Source organism: Pan troglodytes, chromosome 3 (assembly GCF_028858775.2).
Source record: "Pan troglodytes isolate AG18354 chromosome 3, NHGRI_mPanTro3-v2.0_pri, whole genome shotgun sequence".
Taxonomy (NCBI): domain Eukaryota; kingdom Metazoa; phylum Chordata; class Mammalia; order Primates; family Hominidae; genus Pan; species Pan troglodytes.
This window is the reverse complement of record NC_072401.2, coordinates 106,169,524-106,193,359: the sequence shown is the minus strand read 5'-3', so window position 1 is coordinate 106,193,359 and position 23,836 is coordinate 106,169,524. Positions and strand designations below refer to the sequence as shown.

The 23,836-nt window shown below is 35.3% G+C and overlaps 1 long non-coding RNA gene across 1 annotated transcript; it reads right to left on the bottom strand.

Moving 5' to 3' along the window:
- Window positions 1-325: 325 nt before the first annotated feature.
- Window positions 326-8,532, bottom strand: LOC134809803 (uncharacterized). The gene is made up of 2 exons (XR_010156329.1): window positions 6,522-8,532; window positions 326-2,224 (listed from the first exon to the last, which is right to left on the bottom strand). It is a non-coding gene; the product is annotated as an uncharacterized LOC134809803 (long non-coding RNA).
- Between the last annotated feature and the right edge of the window lie 15,304 nt (window positions 8,533-23,836).

Below are 23,836 nucleotides of genomic sequence, written 5' to 3'. Positions count from 1 at the left end.
AGTCCATCACTATATTTTGTAAAAGAGACCTGAATTTTTATCTCTAAAGACTGAGTGAGCAGGAAATGTGCATATCAGATAGTTTTGTAGAGTCTGAACAATTTCCCAGAGTTGGAATGGGGATGTCAAAGTAAAAAGTAGCCTTTTGAATACATATGAAAATTTGGAATTATATACTACATATGAATAATACATATGTAGATAGTTGATTGAGGACTAGCTTTTAAGCCAGGCTTTTCAAAAGTATCTATTATGTAACACTAGCTGTGTAAGATATTCTTGAAAAAAAGGTCAATAAATATGGTCAACTCTTCACTATTATTCGTTTTTAGATATTAATCATATTTAATAGTATATTAAAGGCTCTGATAAGCATTGAAGTAAAGAAACATGCTTAACTTTGTAAAAACTGCCCAAACTTATTTTAATGCTAAATCGTTTTTCAGGGAACACCCGTAAGAAACAAACATTGGGAAAATAACTTTAACTCACTTCATCTGGGTATTTAACATGGTTCGGTACATTCCCTCTTCACTAAGAGAGATCAGTAAGCCATGGTACTTTAACTCAACAAGATCACAATCTAGAAGAGCTTTTGTATATGATGTTTATAACATTAAGAAGTTTAAAAGGCTGAATAAAATTGGGAATGCTAATTTCCAAATGACCAAGATAGGCAAAAATGTGCCTTAGGAGTTAGGAGAAAAATGTAGTATAGGGAGTAGAGTAGGAGTTTATAGAAGGTTGAGTACTCAGGGTTTGCAGAAAGATTCAAAGCAGTCAGGGTATGTGAGGTGCAGGTGGGGTGAAGTGGGAAAGGGGAGGCAGAGCATGGTATTCCATTTTAAAAGCACGAGCGAAGAATGTTTGATGAACTGTATGAAGGGTTAGTAATGATGGGTTAATGAATATAGACTTTATTCCTCAATCTTCTAACTTAAATGTATTAGTAGATCTTCAAACTTTACCTCATACACTCCCTTGTGGCTGTTGCCACCACAATTGCTGAAGCTTCTGCCTCTGCTCATGTCTTATCAGATTCCTCAGGTTTCTTTCTAGGCTCATCCACTAGATTTTCAAGGGTGGGGCAGGAGTACAATTGCATATTATACCTACATACATGAAATAACAAACTAGGAAAACAAATTGTTAAATATAATATGTTGCATTCTCCAACACTGACAAATATGCCCTCATAGTAACCTGCAAGTCCAGGTTCAAATTTAGAATTCTAATGGTAAGTAGGATTCTAAAAATAACCCCTGTTGTTGGCTGAATAGTGTTGTTACAGTCTCTAGTTAAGCACTTTTGTAACCTCAAACACAGCAAGAGTTCTCAGCTGATTTTAAGTTAAGAAATTTTATTGTAACAAAAAAATTAAGATTTTTTCCTTTCAATCAGAGGGATAATATGCTAAAAATGGAATTTAATTCTTTTAAATTTGAAGATATTAATAAGTTGGATTTGAGGTGCAGGAGATTGAAGGAAGAATTACCTGATAGGAATGCATTGCAGTAATCTGAACACAAGGTGAGGAGTACTCAAATATTGGTATTATCAGTGGAAATGTGTTTTTAAGATACCAATAAAAATACTTTCATACAGTTGAGTTTGAAATTGCAATATCATTTCTAAATGGAGATATTTTGTATGCAGTTAATGGTATGAAACAAGGATTCAAGAAAAGATCCACATAGAAACAAAGAGGTGCTTAGCCATAATTAGTATTATGGGATACCTGAAATTGTAAGAAAATAAGATTTTTTCAGGGGGAGATGCAGAGGAATGAGAATAAAACCTCAGAGGATTATGACAGATCAGGCACAGAACAAAGAAAATCTAGAGACAAAGAAAGCCAGAGAAAGAAAAGTGCACAGAATGAAAAGCTTCTCCAGAAGGTCCCTGCTGAGATAGAAAGGAAGGGTGAGGCTCTAAGTACAATCAGGTGTATATGAACATGGACCATCCTCTCTTTTGTTCCACAATCTGCTTCTCTCTTGCATTTTTCATCTTGGAACCAACTTCTTGTTATCTCTCTGGTGTTCTGATGTGGGTTAATAACCTTGTTTGGTTTTCTTGGTCTCTGAGCTGGTTCCTGTTTGCTGAATTTTCTCCCATATAGGCAGATTAGACTCGCTGTTTCTGATCTTCTCTTTACTGTCAGCTTGACTCCATTAGAGCAGATTGAATTAGAGGGTTTGAGACCCTGGCCATGCTGGGCGACCTTCAAAGTTAAATGAAACAACAAGGAGAATAAAGATTAGGAAAAGGAGTAGAGATTAGGTGGCTATCAGTGGCCTTGAAGAGACCATCTCTTGTCAGAAAAGTTAAGAGAATATTAATTGATGAATCAATAATCTAACCTTAGTCTCATCACTTTGTATTATTGATTTTTCTAGGGAGTTTGAAGAGTGCCTAATATGAGAATTTATTTGGTACTCATTATTTGGAGGAAGAAGGTAGCACCAGAGTTCAGAGAGTTTTGTTATCACATTTTCTATTTGTCAGAATGTCAGAAATAAACCCTATTTCATTCATCAGGACAGGAAATAAACAGCACATTAACACTTGGCTGAAGATGCTGCATAAACTATGAGGATTCCTCTAGTCAGGATCTCAAGCATATGCAATGCACAGTCATCCATCCCACACATATTTACTGAGTTCTTAGTCTATGCTGGGGACTATTCTATGTGCTGAGATTTGAGTGGTAACAAGAATATAAAATTCTTGCTGTCAAGAAATGTATGCTTTAGGGATGTGAAGTAGACAAAATTAAACATAAACACAAATAAAGTGCTTGTAAATACAAAAATCACCTATATTGTATTTTTTTTTTTAAGATGAAGTCTCTGTCACCCAGGCTGGAGGGCAGGTGCAATCTTGGCTCACTGCAACCTCTGCCTCCAAGGTTCAAGCAATCCTCCCTCTCAGCCTCCTAAGTAACTGGGATTACAGGCACCCAACACCACGCCTGGCAAGGTTTTGTATTTTTAATAGAGATGGGGTTACACCATGTTGGCCAGGCTGGTCTTGAACTCCTGACCTCAGGTGATCTGCCCTCCTTGGCCTTCCAAAGTGCTGGGATTACAGGCGTGAGCCACTGTGCCCCACTCTATATTGTAATTTCAATGCAATTTGCTTTCTCATGTGTTCTCCAAATTTATTCTAATAATAACATTTTCTAATCTTCACTACACCAAAATTTTTTCATGAATTTTGAACCTAGGCTGATAACTGGATCTTTCTTAGATATTGTTTATTTACTTCCTAATGACTACTGTATATCTTTAATCTCCATTATAGTCTTTGATTTTTCCAGTAACCAAATCAGAGACCTGGAATCACTATAAAGTTCTTTCTTGGCAAGAAAATCTGCTAGTCTCTATACCTTGTCATTTTACCTCTTCGATACTTTTAGAACCCTTCTTGTCTACACCAATTCCATGGCTACTTAACTAAATAGTATTTATTGCTTTGGGTGATTTAAATAGTCTACTACCAGGTCTCTGCCTCATAATTTGAGTGAGCCTCTCCAATTTATCCGTTACCCAGAATGACCTTAAAACACAAATATGATCATGTCATGTCTTCATTTAATATCTTTCAAAGACTTCTCGTTAGTCAAGAATAAGTCATAAACACCCTAGCTTTGTTATCACAGCTTTTTGTGACCTGCCCTCTGTTCTACTCAACAGCCTCAATTCTACCATTTTTTCTCCCATCACCTCTGATCCAGCTATGCTAGTGACCCTAAGAATTTAGAAAGAGCACAGACTTTGGGGATCCTTCAGACTCGGCTTCAAGTCAGGCTCTGACATGTCATAACTATAATGGATTACTGAAACCTTACCTGGCCTTCATTTTGTCTTCTTACTTTGTTAGATTGTTAGGAGGTTCAATGTATGTTTGTTTAATAGTTATGTACCTTGTGCATTAGGTGTCTACACACAGTAAATGCTATAAACTATAGCTATAATTGTAATTACTCACCCTCTGTCTAGAATACTCTTTCTCTAATGTTTACCTAGATGTTCATAAATCAGGCTTTAATTCTTTCTTCAAACTTTAACATAGACATAACCTTCTCTGAGATACTTTCCTTAAGTTTACAAGGATTAAGTTCTGCAGATTGTTAGAACTGGGTTCCATCTTAGTTCTGCTGTATTCTATTGGTATAACTATTGACAAGTAACACTTTTGCAGATCCTCAGTTTTTTCATTTGTTCAACGAGGATAAAAAATTCCTATCTTGTGAGTTTCTTATTCAACTATTCTTTTAAAGGACAAATAAATCTACCCCTTCTTTCTCCACACATAAATATTCTCTTATTTCTACTTTTTCTCTCCATGTTATTGGTGTTCTTAATATTTCCAATATTAATGGAAAGACACTGCTTTTATTTTCCCAAATTATAGGTTTATTATGAAGCCCTTTAATCTTTCTTTGAAAGGCCTTGCCATGAGACTGAATCATTTGATTTTTTTTCTACAGTCCTTTTAGAAACAAGAAGGCCTTTATTTATAAGTTTGATAAAATCCAGGCATGAGCCAATGTAAACTTATTTATTTACATGTATCAGATAGGAATGCATGATGTCGCATAACACTTGCACCACTAGAGCCCACCACCTGTGGAAATGTCCCTGTACAGCAGACAGAATCAATTAATGCAGAAGATTTGGTTTGTATTGGGTATTGGCAAGTGGAGTACAAGTCCTATTTGGGGTAAAAAACATGTTCTCTTGAAAAAAAGATAAATTATTTTGTGGGGTAAAAGAGTTTCTTTAAGGGCAAACTGGCCAGTACTGGAAAAGACACATGGTCATGAGCATAATACATTTTAAATAGGTACCTTTACAAAATTGCTACATGGTTATTTCTGTAAACATGCACAAAATATTCATTCACGATTACCTTTTAAATACTAATGTAATACGGTAAAATTCTCAATTTGTGGTATTTATACATTTCATTTTTGTTTTTATTATCCTCTTCAATATTGCAAATATACCCCATTGCAAAGCTATCCTCACGAAACTCCAAAATCTCTGTACAACCATGTTATTTAAATAATACTATTTGAATGATCATATCAGAAGATGAACAGAATTGATAGCAATGTCTTCCAAGACTTGTAATAATAGGATAGGAGTGCTTACATTTCCTGGTGTAGACATTTTTTATAACACTTAACAAATGGTCACTAAATGAAATCTACAGTAGGCAACCCACAGTCTCATTTCCATCTGTCTCTCTCTTTCTAAACATAATTGCCTTCAATCAGCTCTTGCTCTATGGGTTTTTTAAATTGTGTAGAAGTGCTTCCTTGATGAATACAATATGGAATATCTCAGCTTTATCCCCAGAGATTGAGGCATATCTGTAAAAACCTTGAAAGTTTGTAGGTGTTATACTAGCAACTGATTGCTGGAAAGTTACTATTTACCGTATAGCCTTATAAAAGGTTTAGCTTTCTCTCAAAATCTTTGCAAGCTATTTGGACCATGCTGAATGATTTCTTGAATGAGTTGACTCATCTTTTGCTGTTCACACACATATTCCTGAAAGGATGAATCACCAAGAAGAGTGAACCTTGAGCACAGACTGAAGCTTGGTCAAAGTAAATACCAAGCCAAATAAATCAGCATTTTCTTCAGCTGGGTCGCCCGTGGGCAAAGGTAGAATGGGCTACACATGCACAGACCTCAAAATTTCACCGAACAGAGAGTAGAGGGAAGTTCCAGGGATGGGGAGATCCTGACACAGCCAATCAAATCATTCTGGATTGGAAAGGCTCAGAGAAGCTAGGAGACAGAAAATGCCATAAAAATGTATCAAGTTAATTTCACGCTTTTCCACCTTCAACTTTAGCACAAATTAAATTTAATGCTCCTCAGCCTGAGTGGTCTGCATGCAAAACGGTACCACGTGGTTGAGGCTGATGGAGATAAAAAGAGTTTAGTGTTATTTACAAAATAGTATGAAAATATTTGTTTTGTGATCATGAGTTGCTTTACAGTAATTAAAATATCCCCTCCTCTTCTTCTTAAAGGTACTGAAACTCTTGTAGCTTACACACGTTAAAATTAAATTGTTTACTGTTCCGCAATATTAGATACCAAGTTAAGGTGTTTCAATTTCCACAAAAAATTAGTGGTTTCATTCATTAGATGATCTCTAAAACATCTTCTTGTACTAATGATTTAGAATCTAAATAGGGCCTATCTTTGTCTCAACATAAATGTTAGAATAAAACTCCACAGGACAAAAAGACATGATGTGTGTATGATCTATATGTCCAGAAAACAAACACGTTTCTAATATTCAGTAGAATTGCTGATACCAGCTTTCTAACCAAGATGAAACAAATCCAAGCTAACCCTGCTGACACATGACAACCCTAAGCGGTAGCTAAGGATTAGGGACTTTGACCTGTAAATATTTGTGAGAAAATAATACAAAATTTATCCTGCCTTTCTTCTCTTATTTTCTTGGTCTGGAATATAATATCAACCTACCAGGAACCCTGAAGAATTTTTGGGCTTACAGAAAAGTCTGCCTTCTTCCAGATCTGTTCCTTCAGGAATAACGAGATGTTACAAACCCACAGGAACTGGGTATTTGTTGTAAGAGCTAGGGAGAGGATCTAGGGACAAGGAAGAAAACAGAAAAAGTAGTCAAAAGTTATGTTTTGGGTCATTTACCACAATTAACATATTCTTCCTGCTCCTTATCAGTCCTAGGACATTTTTCCTCTGTTTTATTTTATAGTATGGTTACCTTTCAGGGCCTAGAGTTGGAAGTTTCTGCTCAATAACTCTTGAGAGAAACTTTTCCCAGCAACTCCTGTGTAACCCACTGGTCTTGTGAGTGAACGTGAAAGTGAGAAAGTTGTGTTTTTGCTGGTTCTCATTGGGTTGGACCTACTTTGCTATAATGTTTCATTTTGATGGGGCAAAAGAGGTGGTAAAAGTCTTTTAAACTTTTAATTTTTTTTCAAAAGGTAAAAGAAATGTAAAGGCTTTGGAGATGTGAATGGGGACATTGGGTTGCCATGGTCATCCTTTTTCTTTTCATTGCAATAACACTCATAAGAGAGTATAGTGCAGTCTACCTACTCACCAAAGAAGGCAGAAAAAGAATAAAAGTATGTTTTATGCAAGCTAAACTAAAACTTTCCCAAATGATGCCTAAATATGCCTTGATAATTTTTGTTCACCACTGCATTTCTATAAAGTATAACATGAATCTAAAAGACTTCAATTTTCCAGTGGGAATTATAGTGAACACATATGTTCTTTTCTTGGGCAATCTTATGGAAATTTTTTTCTTCTAATTCAAGCAATATGTCCTTGAGAAATATTACTTCATTTTTTTCCTGAATTTCATTTTTTTTTTCTTAAGCCTCCCCCTAAAATCCTGCAGTGAAGTTAAATGCCCATGCTTTTCTCTACTGGAACCCATCCACCCTCTCTCTGCTCAATGCTTCAGTCTCTGGTAGTTTTCTTTTCTTTCTCTTTTCCTTCCCTATCCTCACCTCCATCTCCTGGATTGGTAATCCCCTTACCCACCTTTTTAAAAGTTGCTCAGATACCTCTGTGAGACTTTGTCTGCCTGCCCCAGAAGTGTTAGTTGCTCCCAAAAGTACCATGGAAACCTTCCAGTAGCACTTAACTAATTGCGCTGCAGTTATCTGCTCACGTCTCCTTCTCCCACTGGACTGTGATATTCTTAAGGGCATGACTATGCCTTTGTCAACTTTGTATCCCTAGTATCCAACCTAGTACACAGACACTCAATAACTGTTTGATAAATGAATGAATCAAGAGCGGGATAAAAGAGAGGCAAGCAGAGCACAGCGTAAAAGAATTAGAGCAAGCATATAAAGGGCAGCATAAAAGGCTGCTGACTGTCCCACTCTCCCTCCCCACATCCCCTGGGAGAGATGGCGGCAGTATCAATGTGGACAACGTGAGATAACTTTGAAGTGGAAGCTGGACCTGGTCAACAGGATGCAGTAAAGGAAGTGAAATTATTGATCTGGTAGACTCTGGCTAAGGGGTAGTGGTTGCCATGTACTTGTGTGCTAAAGGACTGGTGATTTTTAAAGCACCTAAGCATGCTTGTAACTTGTAGATAAGTAATAATCTGCAACAAGTGTTAATACTAATGATGAGTTACAATTTATGAACTACCCCCTATGCAGCAGGCGCCTTCAAGGCTAGGCACTATTCTGTGTTATCAGCAGTCATCTCAAGGACCCTGTATCAATTTTAAATTTTAAATATAACGGGGAAAAACTAAGAAATTTTAAATATTTCAGACTAGGTCACACAACTGTTAAGTTTTGAAACAAACTGAACTGCCTCCATCAACTGAGGTCAAAATCCACTCTTGCCAGAGATTCATACCAGGAAAACGTCCTGGAAACCAGTAAAACTAGCACCTGAACAGGGGTGGATTTCCACTGACATGTGACCAAAATCAGTTCTTAGTTGATTCTTTTTTTTTTTTTTTTTTTTTTTTTTGAGACGGAGTCTCGCTCTGTCGCCCAGCCTGGAGTGCAGTGGCGCAATCTCGGCTCACTGCAAGCTCCGCCTCCCAGGTTCACACCATTCTCCTGCCTCAGCCTTCCAAGTAGCTGGGACTACAGGCGCCCACCACCACGCCCGGCTAATTTTTTGTATTTTTAGTAGAGACGGGGTTTCACCGCGTTAGCCAGGATGGCCTCGATCTCCCGACCTCGTGATCCGCCCGCCTCGGCCTCTCAAAGTGCTGGGATTACATGCATGAGCCACCGCGCCCGGCAGTTCTTAGCTGATTCTAAGAGTCACCGGAGTCCTTTGATTTGCTGCTTTTTGCCAGAAGGACTTCATAAAGTTCTCAATTATTTTGTAACAGTGCTCTGTTGGAACTTTGGCCAAGGGCTACATTTTGCCAGAATTAACAAGCTTATAGTATGTCAGGATCTTTAGCCTGTGGGAGTGTTAATACACCATTCCTTCTGAGTTTCCTTCAGAGCCTTAGGGACATAAAACACCTTGAGCCTCACGTTTTCTTTTTCTTAACCAAAGTCCATAAGAAAGCCTCATGTCTGTTCCTCTCATGTGCGCTCATTCTAGTACTATTAATACTATTAATATCATGCAGTTTTTCCCAGACTCGCTTTCCCACTTCTTTACTCCCTTCCAACTCTTTTCTTTCCTTCCTCTGGGACCTCTGTATCATGATAAACAAAGCTTCACACCCTTAGTTTCTTCACAGAAAGCTCCTTTCACCTTCTTACTGAGCCGAGGCCTGAATCTGGCTTAAGAACATGTACCCTTCTGTTGTCCCCTTCCATGATGGCAGTTGATTATTTTCTCAGTCCTGAAGAGCTACAGGTGAGGGCGTCCCTCTCTCAGAAGTTCCTGTCTCTACAACTGAGCTGTCTTCAGCCTTTGTTTACAAATCTGTGCTTCCACAATTCTATACTCAACATTTTTTTCAAAAAATAAAAATAATGGCGACATTTTTCTTTTTTGAGACTTCTTTTTCTCTCTCACCACCTGTGTCTCCTCATCATTGATCTGGATGTAGTCTGTTTTTCTTACTTACTTTTAAAAATAGTTATTTATTTATTTATTTTTTTGGTTTGCAATTTGTTTATAGCTTCTTGCATGTAAAACATTTAAGACAAAAATTTCCCTCAAACATTTACTTGTATTGTGTTGCAAAGTTTTAATATGAAGTAATTTTATTAGTGTTCAGTTCAAAATTCTTATTTCAGTATGATATCTTCTTAATGAGTTTTGAGCAATTTTTTTTTTAAAAAAACTTTATATGATTTAAAATAGATCTTTTGTTTTTGTTTTGTAGTAATTTCATCGTGGTCACAGTACATAATCTGGATGATATCTATTCTTTGAAATTAGTAGAGAATTACCTAGTATTTGCCCCTCACCCATTTTAAAGGTGGTTCATGTGTGCCTGAGAAGAATGGGAATTTTCTATTTGTCAGATCCAAGGACCTATGTATTTCCTCTAAATGAAGCTAGTATTCTCACCACTTTTTTATTGTCATAATTTTTTTTTGGTCTCCTTTACCTAAGAATAATATAAAAAGGTGTGTTGAAACAATGCTGGGGTATCTATTTCCCTCTGTAGCTCTAGTGTGGCTTTTTTTATATATATAATTTTAAGCTATTTTACAAGTTGCTACAAGTTTTGAATACATAGGTCTTCTATATTGAAACTTTATCATTAAGTCATGATCCCCACTCCCTTTTTATCGCTATGAGTTCTTTGGCATAAAATTGAACAGATACCCTAGCTTTGTTTTGATTAATAGTTGCTCAGTATATCTCTGCATCTTTTTACTTTTAGCCTTTTAACAGCTTGTATTTTAGGTTTGCCACTTTGAAAACAGCATAAGACTGGATTTATTCCCTGAGCTGAGAATTCTCTTCTCTGAAAGGAAGTCAGTTCATTTATTCATTTTTGATTGCTGATATTTAAACTTGTTTCAACCATCTTACTTTGTGGTTTCTAATTCTCACTTTTCTGTGATTTTTTTTTCCCCTTGCCTTTTTTCAATTGTTTTTTCCTTCATTCTATTTTTCTCTTCTACTTCTTTGGAGGAAGAAAATCTATTTTTAAATTTATTTGTATGCCTTTAGTGGTCATTTCTGATATTTTAACATTCATGATTAACAAAGGTTAATCAATCTTAACCTACTCCTGAGGAATATTAGGACTTTAGAACAATTTTCAATCATCTCTTGACATGCTGTTGCAATCCAGTATTCTTTCTCCTTTTCTAAAACCTCATAAGTAAAATAGTTTAAATTTTTGTAATGTGAAATTATCTCCTAACTGATCACTCTGCTTCCATTCCGGTATCTCTAAGGTATATTCTCAGCAGAGCAACCAAATAATCCTTTGTCTTAACACATAAAAACAAACTTTACTTTTATTAAAATTTACAATATGCATACAAAAAAGACACAGATCTTAATGTGTGCAGCTTGATGAATTTTCCAAAAACGAATACATTCATACAACTACCAGCTCAAGAATTAGAAGCTTACCAGCATCCCACAGCATCTTTTATGTCCCCTCCCTAACGTGAGATCCTTCCTCCTCTGCTGTGATGACCACTCTTTTCTGACCTCTAACACCATACATTAGTTTGCCTATTTTTAACTTCATGTAAATTACATTACCCAATGCATATTCTTTTGTGTTTAGCTTCTTTCAGTCAACATAACACTTATGGAAACCATGCATGTTGTTTCATGTGGCAGTAGTTGGTTCATTTGTGTTGCTGCACAGAATTTCACTGTATGAAAGTGCCAAAATGTATCATTTTTCTATTGATGGATATTGGGCTTGTTTCTAGCTTTTTGTTGTTTTAAATAATGCTGCCATGCACATTCTTGTACATATCTTTTGAAGCACCTAAGTATGCAAATCCGTGTTATATCCCTAGAAGTAGAATTGTTACTAATACATAATAGGGCATATTTACAGTCACTTTGACAAAAGGCTAAGTGGTTTTCCAAAGTGGTTGTGACTATTTGCCTTTCATAATGATGATGAACATCAGTGCATGAGTACCTGTTGCTTCATAGCCTCAGCAATACTTTCTTTTCAACTTTTAATCTTGAGTTAATTTTAGACTTACACAAGAGTTGCAAAAGCATGGCAGAGAATTTCTATATTCACCACCCAGATTACCCTTTAGTTAACATCTTACATAATCATAGTATACTTCAAAACTAAGAAAGAAACATTGATACAATACTATAAACTGAAATAAAGATTTTATTCTAATTTCACTGTGCTTCTTTTGTTCCAGAATCCAATCCAGGATCTGATTTGGCACTTTGCTGTCATGTTTCCTTAGTCTCTTCTATTTTGTGACATTGTCATTCATAACCTAACTGTATTTAAAAGGCACTGGTAGGAGTTTGTGCAGCATGTTCTTACTTGTGTTTGTCTGTTTCCTTTTTTTTTTTTTAATTTTACTTTAAGTTCTGGGATACATGTGCTGAACGTGCAGGTTTGTTACATAGGTATACATGTGCCATAGTGATTTGCTGTACCTATGAACCCGTCGTCTAGGTTTTAAGCCTCGCATGCATTAGGTATTTGTCCTAATGCTCTCTGTCCCCTTCCCCACCACCCTCTGAAAAGCCCTGGTGTGTGATGTTCCCCTCCCTATGTCCATGTGTTCTCATTGTTCAACTGCCACTTATGAGTGAGAACATTGTTCAGCTGCCACTTATGAGTTTGGTGTTCTGTTCCTGTGTTAATTTGCTGAGGATGATGGTTTCCAGCTTCATCCATGTCCCTGCAAAGGATATAAACTCATTCTTTTTATGGCTGCATAGTATTCCATGGTGTATATATGCCACATTTTCTTTATCCAGTCTATCATTGATGGGCATTTAGGTTGTTTCCAAGGTCTGATATATTTTCATAGTTAGATCAAGGTTGTGCATTTTGGGGAAGAATGCCACAGGAGCTTCATGCCTTCTCAGGGTGTCAAATAAATGAGTAAATGATGTTATATGGATATGTATGATGATAATTTTGATCAGTTGGGTAAAGTGGTATATGTGCTTTACTACATTGTAAACTAATTGTTTTACCCTTTCTAATTAATAAATATTTGGAGGAAGAGACTTTGAGAATCTACAAATATCTTGCCTTTGTTTAAATTTTCACTGCTAATTTTAGCATCCACAGGTGAATCTTGCTTATATCAATTATTACCATGCTGTCCCAATTGTGATTTTTTCTATTTTCCTCATTCCTTTCATTTATTAATTGAATTTTTTTCTATAAGGAAGTGTCATTCCTTTTATCTAATTTCTTTATTTATTCACTTATTTTTATTGTGGTATCAACTCATGGATATTTATTTTCTCAGTCATAGTATAATACTATCATCATTTATTTTGTTGTTCAAGTTTTTCTGATTCTAGTGATAAAGAGTCAGTGGGAAGTGATACGCTCATCCTTAAACAACTTGTCTTATTGCATGCCTCTTTACTTTCTAGTACAAGATGCTTCAGGTTATTCCTGTATTTTTCCAGCCTTGAAATCAACTACTTCTTCAAAGAACCCTGATTGCTTTTATTGGAGAATGATATTTAGAAGCCCAGAGAACTAGACACCAATTTTGCTCATTGCATGGAGATATCCCTGTGTTGAATTCCTTTCAGTGAATACAGCTAGGAAATATATATATGTATACATACCCAGGCATGAACACAAATCTCTGACATCTATCATCTCTATAATATCGCTCTATCTAATCTATCTAAAATAAAATCCATGAGATCATATTGATAACTTTGACTCTAGCCACCAAGTATTCAGACTAACCTTCTTTCTTTCTTTGTAACTTCTTTCTTTGACAGTGAGCAATCTAGTTCTCATGATCTATAATACATTTACTTATTTTTGTTCAAGCCTAATATACATGTAATTTTATAAATGCTAAATGATATACCTATGAAAGGTACATTTATCAACTATAGTTTTTTTACAGATCTTTCTTCTTCAGCCTTATAGTATTAATAAAAGTATTTTGCCCAAGGTTACAGAAATCAACTACTTTCTTCCTGACTTCCTTCAGTGTGGTTATGTAATTTACGTTTAATACAGTTAGATTCATCCTTATAGTTTGCATTCCTTCTTGAGTTTCTCCAACATTTTGGTTCATTTCTTAAATTTATGTGTGGTAAATCTCACTCTTTTTGGTGTACACTTTGATGAGTTTTTGGCAAAGTTATAGAGTCAGACATCTATCACCACATTTTCTTATGGAACAATTCCATCACTACAAAAATTTTCTTGTGCTGTCCCTTTGTAGTCAAAATGCAGTACCGATCTTTCCAATTAATCCATTTTCTATGTATCTATTTTTTGCTTAATTATATGAGTACCATATAAATGTACTCAAGCTATGTGTAGCCTTTGGGGTCTGGTTTCTTTCACTTAGTAAAATACATTTAAGATTCATCCATGCAGAATATTTTTTTTTCTTTTTTGTTTTTTGTTTTTTTTTGACAGTCTCAACCTTGCCTCACTGCAAACTCCACCGCCTGGGTGCAAGTGATTCTCCTGCCTCTCCTGAGTAGCTGGGTTGCCACCAAAACCAGCTAATTTTGTACTTTTAGTAGAGACAGGGTTTCACCATGTGGGCCAGGCTGGTCTCAAACTCCTGACCTCAGGTGATCTGCCCGCCTTGGCCTCACAAAGAGCTGGCATGAGAGGAATGAGCCACCATGCCCGGCCTTGTTTCTTTTTATGTTGTATGTATGTACCACATTTTGTATATTAACTTACCATTTAAAAGGCATGCATATGATTATGAGAAAGCTGCTATAAATATCTATATAGAAATTTTTGCATGAAGTTTCCAATTATTTTTAGTCAATAAACGGAAGTGAGATTGCTGAGTCATATTGTACATATATGTTTGACTTTATATGAAACCTCTATACTGTCTTCCAAAGAGACTGTACCATTTTCAATTCCCACCAGCAATGTATGAGAGTTTCAGTTATTCTGCATCTTTGTCAGGACTTGGTAGTGCCATTTTCCTCCAACCCTCATCCTTCTAATAGATGTGGACGGTAGCACATAGTTTTAATTTGCAGTTTATTTATTAACTATCTCTTCTTGTATTTATAAGCTATTCATATACACTGTTTGGTAAAGTGCCTCTTCAGATCTTTCAGCAATTTGTTTTATTGGGTTGTTTGTTTATTTCTGTTGTGTTTAGAGAATTTGTTTTATAATCTAGATACAAGATCTTTGTCAGAAATGTGATTTTCAAATATTTACCTCCAGTCTTTTTATTCTTGGATCAGTGTATTTAGCAGAGAAGATTTTAATTTTGATAGAGTTCAATTTATTTATATTTTCTTTTACAGATTGTGTTTTTGGTGATGTCTCTAAAATCTCATCAAGCACAGGGTCATGCAGATTTTCTCCTACATTTTCTTCTAGAAGTTTTACAGTTTTAAGGTCAATGATGTATTCTGTGCTAATTTTTGCATTAGGTGTGAGGAATAGATTGCCTACATATATCCAATTATTTTAACACCATTTGTTGAAAAGGCTAACTTTTTCCATTAAATTATTTTTATATTTTTTTTACAAATCAATTGACTATATGCAAGGGCTTACTTCTGGGCTCTATTCTGTTTCACCTATCTATGTATCTATCTTTCATCAATATCACACTGTCTTGATTAATCTAGTTTTATAGTAAGTCCTAAAATCAGGTAGTGTGATTTCTCCAGTTTTGTTCTTATTTTTCAGAATTGTTTGGCTATTCTAGTTCCTTTAGAATCAATTTGGTGGTATCTACAAAAGGTCTGCTGGAATGTTCCGTTGCTTTATGTTAATCTATGGATTAAATTGGAGAGAATTAACATGTTAGTAGTATTCACTCTTCTAGCACATGAACACAGTATATCTCCCCATTTATATAGATTTGACATTTCTTTCATCAGTGTTTTGTAATTTTTAGCATATTGACCTTGATATTATGCTTTTAGATTTATATCAAAATCTTTCATTTCGGGTACTGTTGTTAAGGGTATTTTGAAAATTTTTGAATTAATTGCAAGCATATAGAAAATAGCGGTGGCTAACTCCTGTAATCCCAGCACTTTGGTGGGCTGAGGCAGGCAGATCACTTGAGGTCAGAAGTTTGAGACCAGCCTGGCCAGCATAGTGAAACCATGTCTCTACTAAAAATACAAAAATTAGCCATGTGTGGTGGGACATGCCTGTAGTCCCAGCTACTCAGGAGGCTGAGGCAGGAGAATTGCCTGAACCTGGGAGGCAGAGGTTGCAGTGAGCCAAGATTGCTCCACTGCACTCCAGCCTGTGCAACAGAGTGAGACTCCATCTAAAAAGAAAAAAGAAAAAAAAATCTCTAAAGAGAGACAATTTTATTTCATCTATTCTAAGCTATATGTCTTTTGTTTATTATCCTTGACTTATCAGACTAGTTAAGACTTCTAGTAGGATTTAGAAAAGGAATTATGAGAAAGGACATTCTTGCCTTGTCCCAGATCTTTAGGTGAATACATTAAGTTTTTCATAATTGTGTATGATGTTAATTGTTTTTTGTTTTGTTTTGTTTTTTTAAGGATGGCTTCTTACAGATTAAGGAAGTTCTATTACCAGATTGCCGAGGATTTTTAAAATCACATATGCATATTGACATTTATCAAAAGCTTTTTCTCCGTGTATTAAGGTGATCGTGTATTTTTTGCTATTTAATCTCTTAATGTGGAGAATTATATTGTTTGATTTTTCAAAATTGAACCAGGCTTGCATCCCTGGAAAGAAGAAACCACTTGATTGTGGTATATTATTCTTTTTATATATTGTTGGATATAATTTTCTGATATTTTGTTGATAGTTTTTGAGTCTGTGTTCATATGAGATGTTGGTTGGTCTACAGTTTTCTTTTCCCGCAAAGTCTTTCTGTGCTTTTGAAATTAGGGTAATACTTGCCTCATAGAATGCCTTGTGAGTTGTTACCTTCTATTTTTTGAAAGATATTATGCAGAATACTTTTTTTTTCTTCTTAAATGTGTAGTAGAATTCTTCTGGGTCTTCATTTTTTTGAAAGATTTTAAACTACAATCTCAATTCAGTAATTATAGATTATCTATTTCTTCTTGAGTCAGTTCTGATAGTTTGTGTCTCAAGAATTTGGCCCATGTAATCTATTTTTTGAATTTAAAATATACAGTTATTTCTAGTATCTAATTTTATTTTACAGTTTGTGGGGTATGTAGTGATATCATCCCTTTTATTCCTGATATTTGTAATTTGCATTTTATCTCTTTTTTCTTTGTCAGACTGGTTAGAATGTATCAATTTTGTTGATTTTTCAGAGCACTGGTTTTTGTTTTCATTGATTTTTCCCTATTTTTGTTTCTAATTTTATTGATTTGTGCTCTTTATTATTTACTTCATTCTGCTTAATTTGTATTCAGTATGCTCTTCTTTTTCTAGTTTCTTAACATGGAAACTTAGATTATTGATTTGAGACCTTTATACTTTTCTAACATAGTATTACATACTGTACATTTTCCTGTATTTCTTTAGCTGCCTCCTGCAAATTTTGCTATGTTGTATTTTCATTTTCAGTCAGTTCAAAATATTTCCTAATTTCCCTTGAGATTTTTTACCTTTGACCCATGGGTTGCTTAGAAGTGTATTGTTTAAATTCCAAATACTTGATAATTTTCTAGGTATCTTCTTGTTATCAATTACTTATTTAATTCCATTATACTCTAAGGACATATTTTGAATAAATGTTCAATGTGGAATTTAAAGGAAATTTAAATATATAAATAAATTTATATTTATTAAATTTTATTATTTTTATTAAATATAAAATAAATTTATATTTATTTAAAATTAAATTAAAACATAAATATATATATACACACACACATTTGTATCTATCTATAAATAGTCCTATTGCTGGTTTGGTGTTGAACACTCTCAAGGTTCCATTACTAGACGACATTTTTAAATCTCACTCAAACTTTTGGCTTCAACTGTCCAATTTGATAATTTCAAAATCGGTGTCTATAGCATAAATATCTACTTTTATGTCTAGAATTTTGTTTTGTGCAAACATTTTGTGCATATTTCCTTTCTTGGAGGATATTCAGTTTCTTCAAAATCAATAGTTCCCAAATTTTAACACACACCTACTTTTCCTACCTTGGTCAGTATTATTTTCATAATATACCCAGTTGCCCAACCCAGAAACCTGGGGTTTATCCCTGGTTCCTCCCTTACATATCTCCTATTCTAATAGGTCATCAAGTCCTCCTATTTTTCTCTTTATTTTCCCTAAAAAATCCTTCTTATTTCTTGTCCAAACTTCTTCAGTAGTACTCTAATGTTTCCTTTGTCTCCAAACTTGAATATAATCCAATTTAGTTTTTGTAACCATATTGAACTATCCTTTTGGAAATATAAATTTAACAATTGCCATTGCCCATCTCTCCTTAAAGTTCACTATGACTTTTCATTACCTTAGCTATATTAAAACAAACAAACAAACAAACACCTTAGCCTAGCCTAGTAGGTTGTTCATAAACCAGCTGTTCCTCCTGTATCTCAGTTTTATTGCCATTCTTCCATTCTTCTTGTACCTCACACTTTGGCCACACTGAACTACTTACAAAACATCTTCTACCCTCATCTGAAATAGTTTTGTCTCTTATGTATTACGTTTGCTCCATAAACTTGTATTGACAATATATTATATTGTCATTGTTTGCTATTTTGTTCATCTCCCCTATACAGCATTAGCTCTTTCGGGATAGAGAATGTAATTTTATCATCTATACATACTTAACTGTACCCAGCAGAGTGTCTGATACATAATAAATACTTAATAAATCTTGCTTTGAATGAATGACTAAATGAATGATTTATTGAATAAAATAATAAGTACTTGAGCCAGGACTAGAAACAACATATTCTGCTTCCAAATGACACACTGACTCTGTTTTTAATAGAATATTAATTAGTTATTGCCTTACTATATACCATGTCAGCAAATGGAAGGTCTTACTTATAAAAAGGCAAAGTGATGTTTGCACTTTGACTTGATTTTTTTAATCTTGTTGGCTATGAAAACAATTGCTCCAATGTCTTGAATAAATACTCCCAAAAGATACTCAGGTCCAGTCTTTTTAAGCAATATAACTGATAGCTAAATGCATTGCTTTGCACTTTGTCCTTGAGGAGTCTGGCTACCACTTTTATGCCAACTCATAATCTCAGGTTATCTGGCTATATTGTACTCTCATCAGTTTACCTCTTCACTAACTGGAAGACCTTAGTGTTGTCTGCAACTTATAAACCACCTCCAGTTAGTTTATGAAAGGTTCAATAAAAATTGTCCCAGTCCAGGTTAAAAATTAACAGTTCTTAATAAACTGATTCTTATCCTTTGTTTTGTAAACCTCAACTGGTTTCCAATCTACAAAACGGTGGCCTTAACCTTTGGGGCAGAGTTTTGCCAAAAGTATTTAGAATATTTACACTGAATCTAATGTTTCTTCCTTATATATTAATAATAACATTTTTTTCCTCAAATATCTTTATGGTATTAGTCAAACCTAAAATCTCCTTATAGACATTGAGTTGACATAGCATGATGAAGCTGCAGAATTTAACATATAGATGTTATAGGTTACTCAGGAAGTACAGTGAAGTGTGGTACTTGGGTACCTCATTAAGGAATTTAGATAATGATTTTGTTATTTGAATGTTTTGAAATACTTTCTGTGTCAGTTGGCAAGGATGAATTGAGGTGTTTTCTAAGGCATCAGGATAATCCACTAAACATAAAGGTTAGCACATAGTAAGATTTTAATAGATGGCTTTTTTTTTGTAAATTATTCCTTTTTATTTCAACTTACTCTTCAGAAAGCTGTAAAGATGAATGGATTAATTTCTATAAAATTCTCACAAGTTCTAGAAAGCATTAAAAATGAGATATTCTTGCTGTTTTAGTTCTTATTAAATGGTATACTTCTTTTGATTCCTGGATTGTATTCTACTGTACTCTAGATTGTGAATATTAAATATTTTGTCTTAAAAACACTGTTTTGGAAGCTTTATTTGGGACCTTCCTATTTATGTCTACCCCAACTCAACATTTTCAGCACAAATTTTAAGAAAGATTAGAGTTAAATATTAACTTTTATAATTTCATTTCGTTATTGAGAAAAGTACTATGTGTATAATGCCCTCTTTCCTGAATGAGGATAAATGGAATGATATATTTTCATTCATTGAATGTGGCACATTTCCTCTTAGGGATTGAGTTAATTTCCTCTCAAAATGTCCCTCTTCACCATCTCGTGGTCTTCCCCCAATTTCAGATGCTCATTCACACAATAAGGCAATATTCTGCATGGAGTAATAAAAGCAAAATATAACAAAGATAAAAAATCAGATCTGGCATTTAGGAGACAGTTTTAATATGCCACAAATTCTCACATCCTTAGACTGCTTCAGAGTTAATAGACTTATTGTCTATTAACAATAAGGACTATTCCATGTCCTGTGGAACCATGGAATAGAAATAACTGATAAGGAAACAAATTAGCTAAAACATAGTTAAGACATCACCTTTGTAGTGATTAAAATTTGGTTCACGAAGTATCATTTGTGACTGATGCAAAACACAGAGTCAAACCAATTAAGGTCCTTAAAGATCCCAGAGAACTTGACTGCAAAAATCATGTTTACCATTGTTTTCAACTTGAAATAATTGTTTTATGTTCACCTGAATTTTCCACTTCACTCGCCTCATTCCTCAGAAACATCTCACATTATTAACCTTGCTTTGCTCAATCACTCTCCTGTCCTGCTTCACCATGTGCTCTCCTCACCTCACCTCCAACCCCAGCAGATCTTTTTAGTGGCACCTTTATTTAATTATTAATTTAGCACCTTCTCTTAAGATTGTCGTCTGCCAAGAAAACCATACTCTCCATAGCTCTACTTCACACACAAAAAATCTACTTTCACAAATATTATCCAGTAATAGGCAGGTGGTAATCCTGGTTTTGACTCTTCAAAGTATATTGTCCTACCACTACCTTCCTTTGTTAAGCATGAAATGCATACGCCCTAGGCTGTATTAAAAGAAATGCAGTACACTCTGGAAGGAAATTGCCCCATTGGACTCTGTAGTTGTCAGGGAATGCCTGAAGTGCTTCATTTAGTTCTGGACACCACATTTTAAAAGAGACATTGCCAAAAAGGAAGATAATCAATGGGAGGTATCCAGGATATTCAGCAAAGTTAAAAAGATATCGGAAGATAGTTGGAGGGAAGTAGGGCTTGTTAGTCTGGAAATAGGGATATTTAAGAGAGGTCATGTGTCCTGCTTTTTAAAATCTGAAGGGATTAAATCTATTCTGTATTTCCTCCAAGAACCAAACAAGGTCAGTGGGTAAAGATTATATGCAGACCATTGTAAGTCAATATAAGGAAGCGAACCCTGTTGACTTCACTTCTACGACATATTCTGATCTTTCCATTTCCCTTCACATAAACTGTAGTCCAAGACACAATCATCACTTATGTCAACTGCACTGATAACCTGCGATCTGGTCTCCCTATTTCTACTCTTTTTGCTTCTCCAATCCATCCTTCAAAGAGAAGCCAGAGAGATTATTATTAAAGTTCTGGGATACATGGGCAGAACGTACAGGTTTGTTACATAGGTATATATGTGCCATGGTGGTTTGCTGCACCCATCAACCCGTCATCTACATTAGGTATTTTTCCTAATGCTATCCTTCCCCTTGCCCCCTATTCCCTGACAGGCCCCAGCGTGGGATGTTCCCCTCTGTGTGCCCATATGTTCTCATTGTTCAACTCCCATTTATGACTGAGAACATGCAGTGTTTGATTTACCGTTCCTGGGTTAGTTTGCTGAGAATAGTGGTCTCAAGCTTCATCCATGTCCCTGCAAATGACATGAAATCATTCATTCTGTGGCTGCATAGTATTCCATGGTGTATATGTGCCACATTTTCTGTATTCAGTCTATCATTGAGGGGCATTTGGGTTGCTTCTAAGTCTTTGCCATTGTGAATAGTGCTGCAATAAACATACATGTGCATGTGTCTTTATAGTAGAATGATTTATAATCCTTTGGCTATATTCCCAGTAATGGGATTGCTGGGTCAAATGGTATTTTTTGTTCTATATCCTTCAGGAATCACCACACTGTCTTCCACAATGATTGAAATAATTTACACTCTCACCAACAGTTTAAAAGTGTTCCTATTTCTCCACAGCCTTTCCAGCATCTGTTGTTTCCTGACTTTTTAAGGATCGCCATTCTAACTGGTGTGAGATGGTATCTCATTCTGGTTTTGATTTGCAGTTCTCTAATGACCAGTGATGATGAGCTTTTTTTCATATGTCTGTTGGCCATATAAACGTCTTCTTTTGAGAAGTGTCTGTTCATATCCTTCACCCACTTTCTGACGGGGTCGTTTGTTCTTTTCTTGTATGTTTGTTTAAGTTCTTTGTAGATTCTAGATATTAGCCCTTTGTCAGTGGATAGATTGCAAAAATTTTCTCCCATTCTGTAGGTTGCCTGTTCACTCTGATAATAGTTTCTTTTGCTGTGCAGAAGCACTTTAGTTTAATTAGATCCCATTTGTGAATTTTGGCTTCTGTTGCCATTGCTTTTGGTGTTTTAGTCAAAAAGTCTTTGCCCATGCCTATGTCGTGAATGGTATTGCCTAGGTTTTCTTCTAGGGTTTTTATGGTTTTAGGTCTTATGTTTAAATACTTAATCCATCTTGAGTTACTTTTTGTAGAAGGTGTAATAAAGGGGTCCAATTTCAGTTTTCTGCATATGGATACCCAGTTTTCCCAACGCCTTTTATTAAAAAGGGAATCCTTTCCCCATTGCAGCCTCTGTTCTGTTCCATTGGTCTAGATATCTGTTTTGGTACCAGTACCATGCTGATTTGGTTACTGTAGCCTTGTAGTATAGTTTGAAGTCAGGCAGCATGATGCCTCCAGCTTCTTTCTTCTTCTTGCTTAGGATTGTCTTGGCTATATAGGCTCTTTTTTGAAACTTAAAGTAGCTTTTTCTAATTCTGTGAAGAAAGTCAGTGGTAGTTTGATGGGGGTAGCATTGAATCTATAAATCACTTTTGGCAGTATGGCCATTGTAACGATATTGATTCTTCCTATCCATGAGCTGGAATCTTTTTTCATTTGTTTGTGTCCTCTCTTATTTCCTTGAGCAGTGGTTTGTAGTTCTCCTTGAAGAGGTCCTTCACATCCCTTGTAAGTTGTATTCCTAGGTATTTTATTCTCGTGTTAGCAATTGTGAATGGGAGTTCACTCACGATTTGGCTCTCTGTCTATTATTGGTGATAGGAATGCTTGTGATTTTTGAACATTGATTTTGTATCCTAAGGCTTTGCTGAAGTTACTTATTGGCTTAAGGAGATTTTGGGTTGAGACGATGGGGTTTTCTGAATATACAATCATGTTATCTGCAAACAGAGATAATTTGACTTACTCTGTTCCTATTTGGATACCTTTTATTTCTTTTTCTTGCCTGATTTCCCTGGCCAAAACTTCCCATACTTTGTTGAATGGGAGTGGTGAGAGAGGGCACCCTTGTCTTGTGCTGGTTTTCAAAGGGAATGCTTCCAACTTTTGCCCATTCAGTATGATATTGGCTGTGGATTTGTCATAAATAGCTCTTATTATTTTGAGATATGTTCCATCAATACCTGGTTTATTGAGTGTTTTTAGCATGAAGGGGTGGTGAATTTTATCGAAGGCCTTTTCTGCATCTATTGAGATAATCATGCAGTTTTTGTCTTTGGTTCTGTTTATATGCTGGATTACATTTATTGATTTGCATATATTGAACCAGCCTTGCATCCCAGGGATGAAGCTGACTTGATCGTGTTGAATAAGCTTTTTGTTGTGCTGCTGGATTCGGTTTGCTAGTATTTTATTGAGGATTTTCACATCGATGTTTGTCAGGAATGTTGGCCTGAAATTTTCTTTTTTTGTTCTGTCTCTGCCAGGTTTTGTTATCAGGATAATGCCAACCTCAGAAAATGAGGAGGAGCCCCTCTTTTTCTATTGTTTGGAATAGTTTCAGACAGAATGGTAACAGCTCTTCTTTGTACCTCTGGTAGAATTTGACCGTAAGTCTGGTCCTGAGCTTTCCTTGTTTGGTAGGCTATTAATTACTACCTCAATTCAGAACTTGTTATTGGTC